Below are 13,886 nucleotides of genomic sequence, written 5' to 3' on the forward strand. Positions count from 1 at the left end.
AGAAGATGTGCCTTGGAATTTGATGATGTAATTGGACAAGTAGACAATGCTGGGGCATTTAAGGTTATGTATAAGGCTATCGGGTTGTATTGGCACCTAAGGGTATCCCTCTACTTATGATGACTTTTCCTGGACTTTTAGAGCATTTGAGGCTGCATGGAGACACATGAGATTAGACTGTTGCATATGAGAGTTGCTCCTAGGCATTTAACTGTGCTTGTCAATTTTTTAATCTGTGTTATAACTTTTAGGCAGTGTCTGGGCTTATATAGCAACATCTGTGCATATAATGGTTGTGCCCGGGTATTGTAGGATGGAATGTATGACGTTACAACGCATACTTTTACAACGCATACCTTTACAACGCATTTTTTACAACGCAACATCCATTAAAACGCATTCTATTACAACGCACGCCATTACAACACATTTTTAAAAACTACCTTTACAGCGCATTCCAGTACAACACATACTACCTTTATAACGCATACCATTACAACGCATACCATTACATTGCATGTATGGTAAGTATTGGATAGTGTAGGGGTAAAAATTACAATTCTAACTCCAGGGGGGTGCAACAGTAGGGTAAGTGTTGGATTGTGTGGGGGTACAAAATTACTATTCTAACTCCAGGGGGTGCAACAGTAGGGTAAGTGTTGAATAGTGTAGGGGTAAAAATTATATTCTAACTCCCGGGGGTGCAACAGTAGGGTAAGTGTTGGAAAGTGTAAGGGTACTATGCGTTGTGATGGTATGCGTTGTAATGGTATGCGTTGTAATGACTGCGTTGTAATGACATGCGTTGTAGTGGTATGCGTTGTTGTGTCATGTGTTGTAATGGTTGCATTGTAATGGCATGCGTTGTAATGGATGTTGCGTTGTAAAAGTGTCATTGTAGTGGTAGTGCGTTGTAAAAGTTGCCTTGTAAAGGTTGTTTCCCGTAGGGTGTGTCTTTGTGTTCCGGACTGTATCACAGCATTGAAGATTAGGTTTGGGTATTTCAGTTGTATCTAGGTGTATGCTGCTTGCGTTCTGACAGTTGATACTCTACTTGGCCCTTTGAGGCTGTTATTAGTCATTTGAGGCCATTAAATGTTCATATGAAATTATGGGTGGGGATAAGTTACTTATGCTTGAGCATTTGAGATGACAATTGGACATTTGATGCTGTGCATGGATATTTTGGGTTAGCTTGTTCCTGGACATACAAAGACAAGCCTGAGAATTTGGGGTGTGCCAGGGCATTTGAGGATGCGTAATGGCGTTTTGAGAACATAGTTGGACCTTCGAGGTAATTGGCATATGATAATTGCCTCAGGCACACAATGGCTGTTCCTGGATGTCACCATAGGTATATTATGGCCGCACCCATTGCATGTAAATGTTTTTATCTGCTTTAGTAGGTTTTGTTGTTTAAATAATCTGTCCCTCAGCATAGACTTTTTTTTACTTCAGTGATATCGCTTCCCATGATGTCATCAGAGTCTCAAGCTTCAGCAAAAGACGTGGACATGCCGAGAATCTCAGCCTTTCCTAAGTCTTTACGGGTTTTCAAATGTTCTGAAAATGCCACAGAGATCAAAATGGGGAATGATGGGGAATGGAGAGAAAGAAATACTAAACCTGTGTGTCTTGGTAGTGCTCTGTTAGGACTTGTATCATAGATTGGTGTCAGTTTCTAAGGGTGGATCAATGGTATTTTTCACAGACCCTACTGATGTGAAAGTTCTGATTATGATTGCAAAGACAAAGAGGTTGAATTACATGATATGCAATAATGACAGCGCCGTAAGAATCTCTGTCCAAAGAGAGAGAGCAGATGTACTCAAAGTCAGGTTAAGCGGCTAGATCTGATCCCCAGGACACCAAGGAGACCAAACTCAGCAATGTCAGCAGCAGGCCATTGGTGAACAGACAATACCAAGACATAGAAGAAGAAAGAAGCATATAGAATGGCAATTGCAAGGACTAGAACCAAGGAGAACCACAAAGGAAGGAAAACAAAAAAGGTGGAGCACCTAGTGTGAGTATTAATTTGAAGCAGGAGCCAATACAACGAACAGAAGGTTGCCAGGCACGAAAACGTGTGAAATATGATTAGGTAAGAGCTCTACCACTATTAACTCTAAAGTGGATTCCTTGGTCCCATTAGCTCCTTCCCAGTGGGAGTTAATGCTCTAGTCTTTTCTCTAAATTCCAAAGCCCCATTTTGATAGCTTCCTTTCCTTTCATTGTCTGTATATAGTGATCCTAATGATTAACAAGCATTGGCATAGCCAATAGGTCTTGTCTTTGGGACCTTATAAGTGTTTATCCATGCAGCACATTATCCTGGGTGCTGTACTGCCAGGGATTGGAAGAGCAATACAATTACTACACACTGGGTCATGCAGTGTGATTCAGGAATACATGATTACCTCAGTAAATATTTATGGACACATTCCAAGGCTTTCTAACACACAGACAGAAAGACACGGGCATCGATGTAAGTCAACAGCACTATAGCATTCTGTGGGCGACTGCATCACTAGAGTAATGAACAGTCTATGAAAAAAAACACTGAAGTACGTTCCAATGGTGGGAATGTCACATACCTCCTCCCCAGGCATCTAGTATTTACCAAGCACCCATCTCCAGAGTCTTCTGTTCAAAACTCTGCTTGCACCATACATTTAATACCAAGCCCACAGCTCTGCCCTCTGTCCCAGACCCCTGGGTATAGGAACACTGGACATAGCAACAACAACAAAATGCTCCCATTTGCCTGGTAGAGGGAGAATAATGAATAAACAGGGTCAGCGTTGGTATCACTTGATCTCTGTGCTCCTAAAACCAAAAATATTAACCTGGCTTTGTGTTACGGAACTGGTGCTTTTGTAAAGCGCTCCAATACCTTTGGGTCAGTCGAGTTCACTCTCTATAAAATTGCCCCCAAAAATTAATCGGATATTGTGTAATGTCAAGCACTCCAACACCTTCGGGGCACTCGAGTTCACATTATATAGATGAGCGTTAGAGAAAATGCATGGGAGTTGCCCAAGCTTTGCCCTTAAGTGTGCTGCAAGGTTGGTCTACTGAAGGTCCAGTGGCCGAGGCTCGCTAAAGCAACAAGCAGAAAAGCAGAAGGGGTTTGGGGGAAATCCTCACACTTTGAAGTCAGAGAAAATTAAAGAGGCAAATTTGAAAACAGCGTCTGACATTTCATCTCGATACTTGAACAGGACTGGGAGATTTAAGTCAAAAGAAGAAACTGTGGCCGACCAAGGTTCGCACTTCCATTTCACAGTAGGGAGTATCTAAATTGTTTGTGCAAATCACATCCGGAGCTAGCCACACAGAAGCTCCACTGTTGCAACAGATACCAAATTGTATGGATATTGGATGGTGCACCAAAAGAAGAAGAGTCCGTAGCACAAATATTTGAATAGAAAAAGTTCCTTTATTATTTGGTAATCTTTAAAAGAAGCCTCACCCAACGCGTTTCGTCCCTGAAAGGGACTTCGTCAGGGCAAAAGAATGTGGTATTTAAAGTGTTCCAAATGAGCCGTGGACATATAAATCCAGCGCTGCACGAGTCCTAGGTACAGGTTGATAGAATTCTGATATATTTTCCAAAAATAGTGTGGTCAATCGTGAGTCCGGAAGCACGTCGTGGGTCAATCAAAAATGGTAAGGAACGTATAGTAACCTGATACGTATAGAAAAGCTGCAGAATAAGCAGATATACCAGTTGAACGAATATTCAAAGGGGAATATTTGTTCGACTGGTGTACGGGTTGTTACATACGAAGAATATTCCCTTATCACGGGGTCTTTGTCATCTTGGCGGTGAACAGGATTGATATACGCCTGCTCTTTCGTTTTTCTCACGTGCTATTGCAGTTTCTTGTCATTAAGCAACGTTGCCCTAGGGGTGGGTACACTCCAGACCGTTTATCCGCCGAGGGGCACATTTTTTCATATAAGTACCGCCTATCTGCTTATTCTGTAGCTTTTCTATACGTATCAGGTTACTATACGTTCCTTGGAACACTTTAAATACCACATTTTTTGCCCTGACAAAGACGAAATGCGTTGGCTGAGGCTTCTTTTAAAGATTACCAAATAATAAAGGATCTTTTTCTATTAAAATATTTGTGCTACGGACTCTTCTTCTTTTGGTGCACCATCCAATATCCATACAGGACTGGGAGATTTAGTGACAGGACTCTTCTTTTGGTGCACCATCCAATATCCATACAGGACTGGGAGATTTAGTGACAGGCGCCGAAGCTGAACCACTGAAGATGGGCAAACAGTGGCACAAGCAGGAATCAAAGAAAAAACAGTCCCCCAAATGAACACATGAACGCAGAATCATAATGTTACCAGTCATTGGGCAGTGCTCTGTGGGAGCAAACCAAACATAAAAAGGAGGGACGAAGAGGAAGGATTAACCACTAGCAAGGAAGCATTTTTTAACCACAATCAAAGGGACGAATAAAAAGACAATGGGCGGGCCGCAAGCCCACAGAGCGAATACAGAATGTCTCTATGAGACAGCACATGTGCTGCCAAGGCTTGACCTAAAAGGGGATGCAATGTGTTGATGAAGTGGATGACTTCTTGCAGAGGGTACATCTAAGATTCTGCCTAAACAGAGCCTCTGGATCTTCTTCTCTGAGTATTTCTGGAAGGAAACCCTGACTGCATTGCATCGCTTCCTGTGCTACTTTCGGAGTCAACTGTCTTGCACTGTGCTTCATGTAATAGAGTATCAAAAGGTGCATACCATACTTCCACTACTTCTGGCATTTTGGGACATCAATATCACTGGCCCATGAGACGAAAGTATTCACTGGACAAATTTGGCACAGTTTAAGACTGCAGTAGATATGTCGTCATGGGAATGGATAGCACAGGAGAAAGGAAGTTGCAGGTGCCGGCAGTGTCCTCCAAGGTAAAGCAAAATTGATATGGTCACGCAGGGTAGTTCTACTGCTGCAATGGACCCCACTAATAATGTTGCCGCTTCTGTCTGGATTGACTATTTTCATAATCTCTATTTTGAGTATTCCAGGGATTCAACCCAGGCAATCCCTACCATTATTTCCCAGATAATCTTTTAATTCCATGCCTCTGTTTGATATTGTTGACATTGTCCAGTCCCTTAACGGTGTCTCATGTGGCCAAGCGCCCGGTCCTGACGGTGTCTCAGCAGACATACTTTTTATCTGACATCGAGGCCTGGTCAGGCTATATTCCAGCTCTGGCCGAAGCAATTGCTGCTGGGGCCCCCATCCCTGATTCATGGAAAGGTATTATAGTACTACCTATAAACAAAAATGGAGATTACTCTTCACCTCCTAATTACAGGCCAATAAGCCTTATGACTGCATTCAAAAAATAATTTGTTGCTGTCTCCTTTTCAAAATCCAGGACTGGATCATAGAAAGCGATGTTCTTAGTCCTTTTCAAGCAGGTTTTTGCCGTAGGGTCTCAACCATTGATCTGGTCTTCAGGTTTATGTTAATTTACTGGAGGACCATTCTGATTGGTAAGAGCAGCCTTTACGTTGCCTTTGTTAATCTAAAATCAGCTTTTGATTGGATTCCTCAGCCCGGCCTTTGCATTGCCCTAGCTAATTTGGCAATGCCCTCTCATATTTTATCACTTTTAATTTGTCTGCACAAGGACAATTGTGCACTCATCCATTAGGGGCCCCAAGCTCAGCCCACTTTGTTTTAATCTTTTATCAACAACTTTGTCCATTTCCTGTTACAAGTGGAAGCAGACGCTCCATCTCTGGCACATATCCAAATTCAAATTTTTCTCTTTGCGGATGATACCTTGTTGATATCCAAGACTCTGTGCGGGCTTCAGAAACTCTTGACTCACTTTGAAGAGTTTTGTGCCGCACCTGGCTCGGAGATCAACACTTCTAAAACTAAAGTGATGTTTTTAAACCAACACAAATCCTTTAGGGCAGCCTATGCTCGCAGGGAGTTCCCCACGAGAAGGTTGACTCCTATGTATATCTAGGGTTCACATTGGTAGAGGGCACGTTTTGGCACCTTCATATAAATAAGGCAAGTACTAAACTTAAAACAGATCTCTGGAGTAATACTTAAGGAGTTTTCTATGTCTTACACCACACCTATTTCACCGGCTCTTAAGATTTATGAGACTAAGACCTTGGGCTCAGCTATATATGTGGCTGAACTATGGGGCGTTTCCAAACATTAGGTTCTTACAAGAACCGAGAATAAATTAATTAGAAATCTTGCCTCCCTTCCTTCTAGCACCCCTCTCATCCACTGTTTTGCGATCTGGGAGTTACAGGGACATCGGGTAAAATCTGATGATGTCCCTTATTATACTGGAGACTCCTATGGATGACTCTCGAACCTGCCCACTATGTGGAATGTCTAAAGGATGTCTTCAAGGCTAACCAAGTTAATGAGATATCCTGGTTCTTGAATATGAAGTCAGCACTGTACTCGTTAGGGTGGCATGATGTGTGGGATCATCCGGCCTCCACTGTTTTTCCATCCAAGGCCTTCTTGAAAAAGCAATACTGGTCATCAGTGGTGGCTAAAGAATTCTGGAGAACAGCTCATCTCAAACTTGCCAGTGACTTTATTGACATAAGGATAACATGTGAGTTTGATTCATTCTGGGATCTTGTGTCTGTTCCACTGCACAGAAATGGATGTATGACGTTACAACGCATGCTTTTACCACGCATGCCTTTACAACGCGGTTTTTACAACACATGCCTTTACAACGCATAGTGCTTTGGGGCGCTGGATAGTGAATAGTTTAATTTACTATTCCAACTCCAGTCCCTGTGGATAGTAGGGAAGGTGTTGGATAGTAAATTAAACCTATTCCCTATCCTAGAGCGCCCCCCAGCGCAATGCGTTGTAATGGTTTGTGTTGTAAATGTTGCGTCGTAAAGGCACTGTGTGGTAAAAGTTGCTTTGTAAAGGATGTTTCCCGTTTCGAATAGGCACCTTACCTCTTAGAGTGGTCACTTCTGGTTGGGTTAGTGGAGGAGACACTGGGTGCCCTATTTTTTACTCCTCAGAAGTGAGTATTACCCACATTTTGTTTGTGTGCCCAGGTTATGTCTTCCCTCAACGAACCTGGCTTGCATCTGTTTACAGGTTAATAGGCGCATGCAGCCATTTGGATGCCCTCTGTATTCTTAGGTCAGATTCCCGCCCAGTAATAGCCATTTCCATCTCCAAATTTTCATTTGAGTCTGTTTAAGTGTATCATTAGGTTACACATATTCAATTGTTTTACAATTACCTGATTTGATGCCACCCTCCCTTAACCCAGGGAGTTGTGTATATTCCCATTTTTGTTAGATAGCTAATGAATTTAATCATGAATTATTGTGCATTCCTTTCTACATAATATTTATTCATATTGTATTCAGCTATTTACCTCCTAACTTGTTTTGCTGAAGTATCTTTAAAGCATGTTTTACACATTTGATGTGTTTTATACTGTCTGTACTTTTATGGCCCTGGCGGCCGTAATAAAGTGATTTGAATGGAACTGATATACCAATGAGAGTAGGGTACATATAAAAGTGGATAGTCAAAACATAGAAAGGAGGAAAAGTGTATGGGTGGATAAGAATGGTAAGTGAGTGGCACACCACAAATCTCAAGCAAGCTGACATACACTCCCAGTGTTTGTGGATTCAAATAGATCAGAATTTGTGCTACAAGTAGTCATTAGGAGTTTTCAAGCTTCAGCAGGAAACCTATAGGTGCTAAGAGAGAGCTAGCCAAAGAGCAGGTCCAACTCAGCAAAATGGCACCAAGCCAGAAAATGGGAAAGTTGATGAGCAGTTGGGTGGCAAGGATTGCAGATCAAAGGAAAAAGTATAGGACTACGCCATCTAGAGAGATAGTACATGTACATCATGGCAGAATAACCAGGACCACCCAAAATAGAACCCGTTATGGAAAATACGAGTCTTAACCACAGAGGTGCTATATAATGACAGCCTTTGATCTAAAAAATTTCAACATTAGTGTACGATAGATGGGGTGAGAATAAAGTGGAAACTTGGATTTGGATACTTAAAATTAAAGAGGAGAGAAAAAGAAACAAGAAAGCCCAGAAGCAGAACACTCCTTCAGACTGAACCCAGCAAGGTAGCCCCGGTGCACCGAGAAGCTACTGGTTAGTAATTCTGTTTCATATTTATGATGTCATATAATTCTTCCTTCACATACTACAATCTGGCTAGAGTACCAGGGAATCATGAAGGGCTTTTATATGTGTCAACAAGACATTAGGAAATGTAGGCACATTGGTCACCCTATCAGCATTGCTATATCTCAATAGCTCTGAGACTTTCCCAAGTACCCACCACAGAAGCCCACTTTGTATTTCCTAAAATAACATTAAGGATGAAGCCAGTCTCATCCCCTATGATATCTGCTGACCTAAAGCACTTATACTTCTGGGAATCCTTTGGAAAGCATATGGGATGTTCCATGGCAGTATTTTACAAAGTAGAGCATCACATACACACAGTCACATCTTTCTAGGTTTAGTACATCTTCTGGAAGGTTTCACAATTACACAGCAAACATGCTCTCATCGTATCTACGTCCCTCCATCGCTTAACAGGCTCTGATGTCAAATTATATGTATTGTATACTTTCATAAAGTGACTTTCAGCCAGCTCTCTACATCCATTGGTCTATTGTTGAGTCAATCACATTTTGTTTCCTCCCAGTGCATCAAACAAAGTGGGGCAATGGGTCAGCCTAATTCAGTCATTAGCTAACTTCACTTTGAGTGACTGAATGTAGCCCTTTCTCAAGGAACACGTAAGCACACAAGGTAGTTTCCTTCATTGCCAGTGTTTTTGTTTTTACTTTAGTGTTGACTTTCTTTGTGGAGCCTGATGTGATAGCAGAATGGTTTCTGCCAGATGAGAGCCCAAGACATATTCCAGTTTTGTCAGTTCCTGTCTCCTGCCAATGTTGTTGTAAATGTATTTTGAAGTGTCCTTTGCTTATCTGACTCCTGATTTTTCACACCATACCAGCAGCTCACATGAACTCTGAATCTAAACTCATAAGGGTGCTCTATCTTGCACTCCAGTAATTCTTGCTTTCCTTCATTGCTTCTTTTTTCTTCAATTCTGTTCTTTCTTTCCCTTCTCTTTCCTTCTTTTCTTCCTTCCTTCCTTCCTTACTACCTTCTTTCTTTCCTTTTTCTTAGGTGCTAGTTTCTAAAATAGCCGTACAACCTCTACACAGCAATTGTAAGTGCTTCAGCAGGAAAATATCTCTATGTTCTTTCGTCACTGGGTCAACCGTATTTAGCATGCTACATACATGGTGATAAAGTTATGGTCCTTGATTTTTGCAATATCTTGTGACCTAACCTGAAAACATATGACGTTTGAGTGGTTTCCATCAGAACTGGGCATCATTGGTACTTTCACTCTGCCTTTTCTTTCCACTCAGATATTGCTGATACCCTCTTCCAACTCTTTTCCTTTCCTAACCTTATCTTTTCCTTTCTAATATTTAATCATTGCTTCGTTTCTGTGGTTTCTTTTTTTATTTCAAGAACGTTTTTTATTAAACAATTCACATTACATATTATATTGTTAGTGGGACATAGGTATGTCTTAATATTAAGAAATCCTCAGCAACTCCTGTTAAAATAATATACACATTGTAAGTCTTAAAAATTCGAAAAAGTATAAATAACAGTTCCCGGACTAAAAAAGGTGAATGCACGAGGGTTAAAGTAGATGCCATTGAAGGCCACAATAAAATGTTTCTGTATGCATTCGTTGGTAACCACCATAATATAGTATTTGTATTTTTATTGAAGCAATTTGATCAAGATGATCCCACACCCCACCTTGCAAAATGTAGCCTTTTCCAGTAAGTCTGCAGTGGTAAATCCAACAGGTGATTTTGAATTTGACATAACAAACAACACCAAATGCAACTGGTATATTAAATAATCTGTGATTTTGACAATTAAAGGTGGTATTAAACCACTAGATATGTGCATTAGATGTGCTAAGGTTAAGTCATTTCTTAAGGAAAGGATATTGCAAATAATGACCAAACATGAATCCGGGAACTGACATATATGAAAGTGATCAATCTACAACATTACAATTGCAACCCTTACGGGAATCTTTCAATTTTGCATTATCATTTTTTTTTTTGTTTCGTAAGAGTTTTATTAATAATTGCCAATAACACACAGCATTATGCCTACAACTATGAGGCTGGCTGCTATTCTTAAATACTGTCATTGGAAACGTGATACACAGCTATTCAGCCGACAACCTTCGGTCCGGCAGCATGTTTCACCAGGATGGCAATAAAAACAACATTATCTTTTACCACAAAAATCGAATTTCCTCTCACTTTTATATTTTTCCAAACATAACCCAACTTGTGACTCAATAGTGTTGTAGACTTCATATAGTATCGCACCTAGCTACGTGATCTTTTCTATTTGTGGCCAGTCTGAGCACATACATTACTCCTCCCTATCCTGAGTGTCCCCTCGTGTACCTGTCTGGTCATTGTATTGGCTTCTGACTTTCCGGCCTCACACTGTTTTTGAATATTGATTAGGGCTCTTCATCCCTCTTCCTCCTCATCTTCTGTGCTTTCCATGCCTTCTTCTGACAGAGGTTCACACAGGTCCCCCCGGTAACTATTCCAGGGTAACCACACCTTATTCCATTTGCGCAGGTTAGTTCTCATTTCATATACCGCCCTTTCAGTCACCATAAGTGCGTCCATATTCCTACACCACAGGGCCAGAGTAGGCGTATCCACCGCCCCCCACTTCTGTGCTATATCTCGTTTGGCGGCCATGAGACCCACTATGGCCCACAATTGACCCTGATGTGTCAGTTCGTTAGGGCCCCACACATTTAGCATGCATATACGGGGGTCAGGAACCAGTGTTGTTTCTAGAGTTTGAGAGATGGTACGCATCACTTGTCGCCAATAGTTTGCGACATTTGAGCACTCCGAGAGAGTATGTAGGAATGTGCCTTCCTCTCCACAGCTCCTAAGACAATACGGGTGTTCCGCCCTGTGTAGTTTATGTAGCGTGGTTCTCGTGAGGTATATTCGGTGTAGGATCTTAAGCTGCACCAGTCGAAACCTTGCCGAAATGTATCCCCAAGTATTTGAATGAGGTGTCCGCTATTGCTAGTGGGCAATCACTAGAAAGAATTGGAGAGGGACCTCTCAGCTCAGAGATCACTGATTTCGTCCAGTTGATTTTATATCCAGACGCCTGTCCGTGCCTTTCACACAGCGCCAAGAGTTCTGGGATACCCTTCTCTGGGTCCGTCAGATAGATCAGCATATCATCAGCATAGAGGGAGACTCTATCTTCCCAGTTTTCCACCCATCTGATCCCCCTAAGTAATGGGGTGGTTCTAAGGACTGTGACCAGTGGCTCCAAGACTATTGCGAACAGCAAAGGTGAGAGCGGGCATCCCTGCCCTGTCCCTCTATTCAGCTGTATCTCTTGGGAGATGTGACCGTTAGCCATCACTTGTGCCACCGGACTATTGTATAAGAGCTGTATCCAGGAGATGAACATAGTGCCGAAGCCCATGTGGGCCAGTACCGCGAAAAGATATTGCCATTCCACCATATCGAATGCCATCCTGACATCCAAGGATAGGATGGCCGCCGGTTCTGTCAGCAGTGGCACTCGCGCCACCGCTCCATGTACTCTACGGAGGTTCAACGCTTTACTCCTGTGTGGCATAAAGCCCGATTGGTCTGGGTGGATCAGTTGTGTGAGGTGTGGCATTAACCTGGTGGCCAGCAGTTTCGCCAGAATTTTGGCCTCCGCGTTGAGGAGCGATATCGGGCGATATGACCCGCATTCATTGGGTGGCCTGCCCGGCTTCGGGATCGCCACAATGATTGCCTGTCATTGATCGAGAGGTAGAATCTCCCGGTCAAGGCTCTCTATGTACATGGCCAGTAGGTGCGGGCTTAGTGTCTCTGACATTGCCTTATACCATTCAATAGGGATTCCGTTAGGGCCCATCGCCTTTCCGGAATGTATCGCATTGATGGCCATTTGCACCTCCTCTGTCGTAAAATCTGTGTCAAGCTCATCTACTGCTTCCTGCGACAGAGTCGGTGTTGGTACATCACAGAGTGCCGCTATTGCTATCTCCTCTGTTACCTCAACTTCAGGGGCATACACCTCCTGAAAGTGGTCCGCCAGTGTCTCAATTATTGCCACTGGGCGCATGTGCATTATCCCATCCGCATCCTTCAGCTGTAGTATACTCCTACTACCTCCCTTTTTTTTCCAACCAAGCCAAAAGTTTACTTGCCTTATCCCCTACGTCATATATTTTATGTGTGTTTGCCGCTATGTTTTCTATTGCCCGTCACTTTAGTTGATCGTCGTGCAGTTGTTGACAAAGTTGAAGCGAGTGTAGCGTGTCCGTCGCTTGTCCGCCATGTGTGCTGTGTTTGCCTCAGTAAGGTCTGACTCTAGCTCTGATAATTCCCTCCTTTGAGTGTATTTGTACCCCGCTATGGTCGACATGGCTTGTCCTCTCAGAACTGTTTTGTAGGCTTCCCATAGAATCGTAGGGGACTTTACCGAGGCCGCGTTTTCTGCAAAATAGTACAGGGTCGCCTTTTTCAGCTCCTTTCTTATAGCCGGTACCGTAAGATATCCCGGGCGTATCTGAAACATTCTTTTGCGGGCCCTCTCCGGAAATGATAAAGTTAAAGTTAGTGGTGAATTATCTGATATTCCCCTAGGTTTAATCTGCATTTCTTCTATGGTGAGGAGGTCGTAGCCCAAAGTGAGGAAATAGTCGATGCGGGACAAACTATTATGCGTAGCAGAGTAATAAGTGTATTGTTGCTCATTGGGGTGCAAGCTTCGCCATATTTCCACCAGCCCTTGCGCTTCTAGAAAGTCACTGAATCGGGAGGGACCAGGAGTTTGTGTTCTAACCGGGAATCTATCCCGCTGTTATGTGCAACCGCATTAAAGTCTCCCCCTATAACCAGATCGCCCTCTGGGAGTTCCAGGAGGAACTTTCCCAGGTCAGGAAACGCGATGGTATGCAACGCTGGCGGAATGTAAACAGACACTATGGTTAGTGGTTTGCCCTCCCATTGTCCATGTGCAGCCGCAAAGCGGCCCTGGTCGTCCGTTTTGGTAGTCTGAAGTATAAACGGGGACCATTTTCGCAACAGAATGCCCGTCCCGAGTGATCCAGAGGTGAACTCAGAGTGTACTATCATATGATACCCCCTCCTATCTAACGCCCGACTAGCAATGCCCACCAAGTGTGTCTCCTGGAGAAGAACCAAGGCCGGAGTCGCTCTCCTAATGCCCTGAATAACCAGTCCCCTCTTAATCTTATCCCCCAGACCCCGTACATTCCATGACATTAACTGTAGCGGTGTCACTGGTGTTATTCGAGGACCGCTATTTGGGGTGTCAGCCTGTACGTACTGTGCCATGTCTATCTTGGAGTGAGGTACCCATGTGCGCTGTGGGTGAGTACCCATGTGGTCCCTTCTATAGCTTAGTCTTCGTTATGTCAGTGACCTTGCGTCGTACCTTTCTACTTTGAGTCAACTTTTCAATAAACAATACCCCTTTCTCCGAGGTGTGAATGTCAATAACTACCCCCCTGAACTCCCCCCTCCCTGCCCATTTGCTACACAGACTTCTAACTGCCCTCCCCCCCAACTTAGCAGAGTGCTTAACCCATCCCCCATACAAAATACTTGCTTGTTGAGGTGAGGAACACCCCGAAGTCTGCGGCCTCTCTTACCCTCTTCGGAGGCCCTTCGCCCAGTGTCCAATGGCAGTCCGTTAGG

This window comes from Lissotriton vulgaris, chromosome 3_1 (assembly GCF_964263255.1).
Source record: "Lissotriton vulgaris chromosome 3_1, aLisVul1.2, whole genome shotgun sequence".
NCBI lineage: Eukaryota > Metazoa > Chordata > Amphibia > Caudata > Salamandridae > Lissotriton > Lissotriton vulgaris.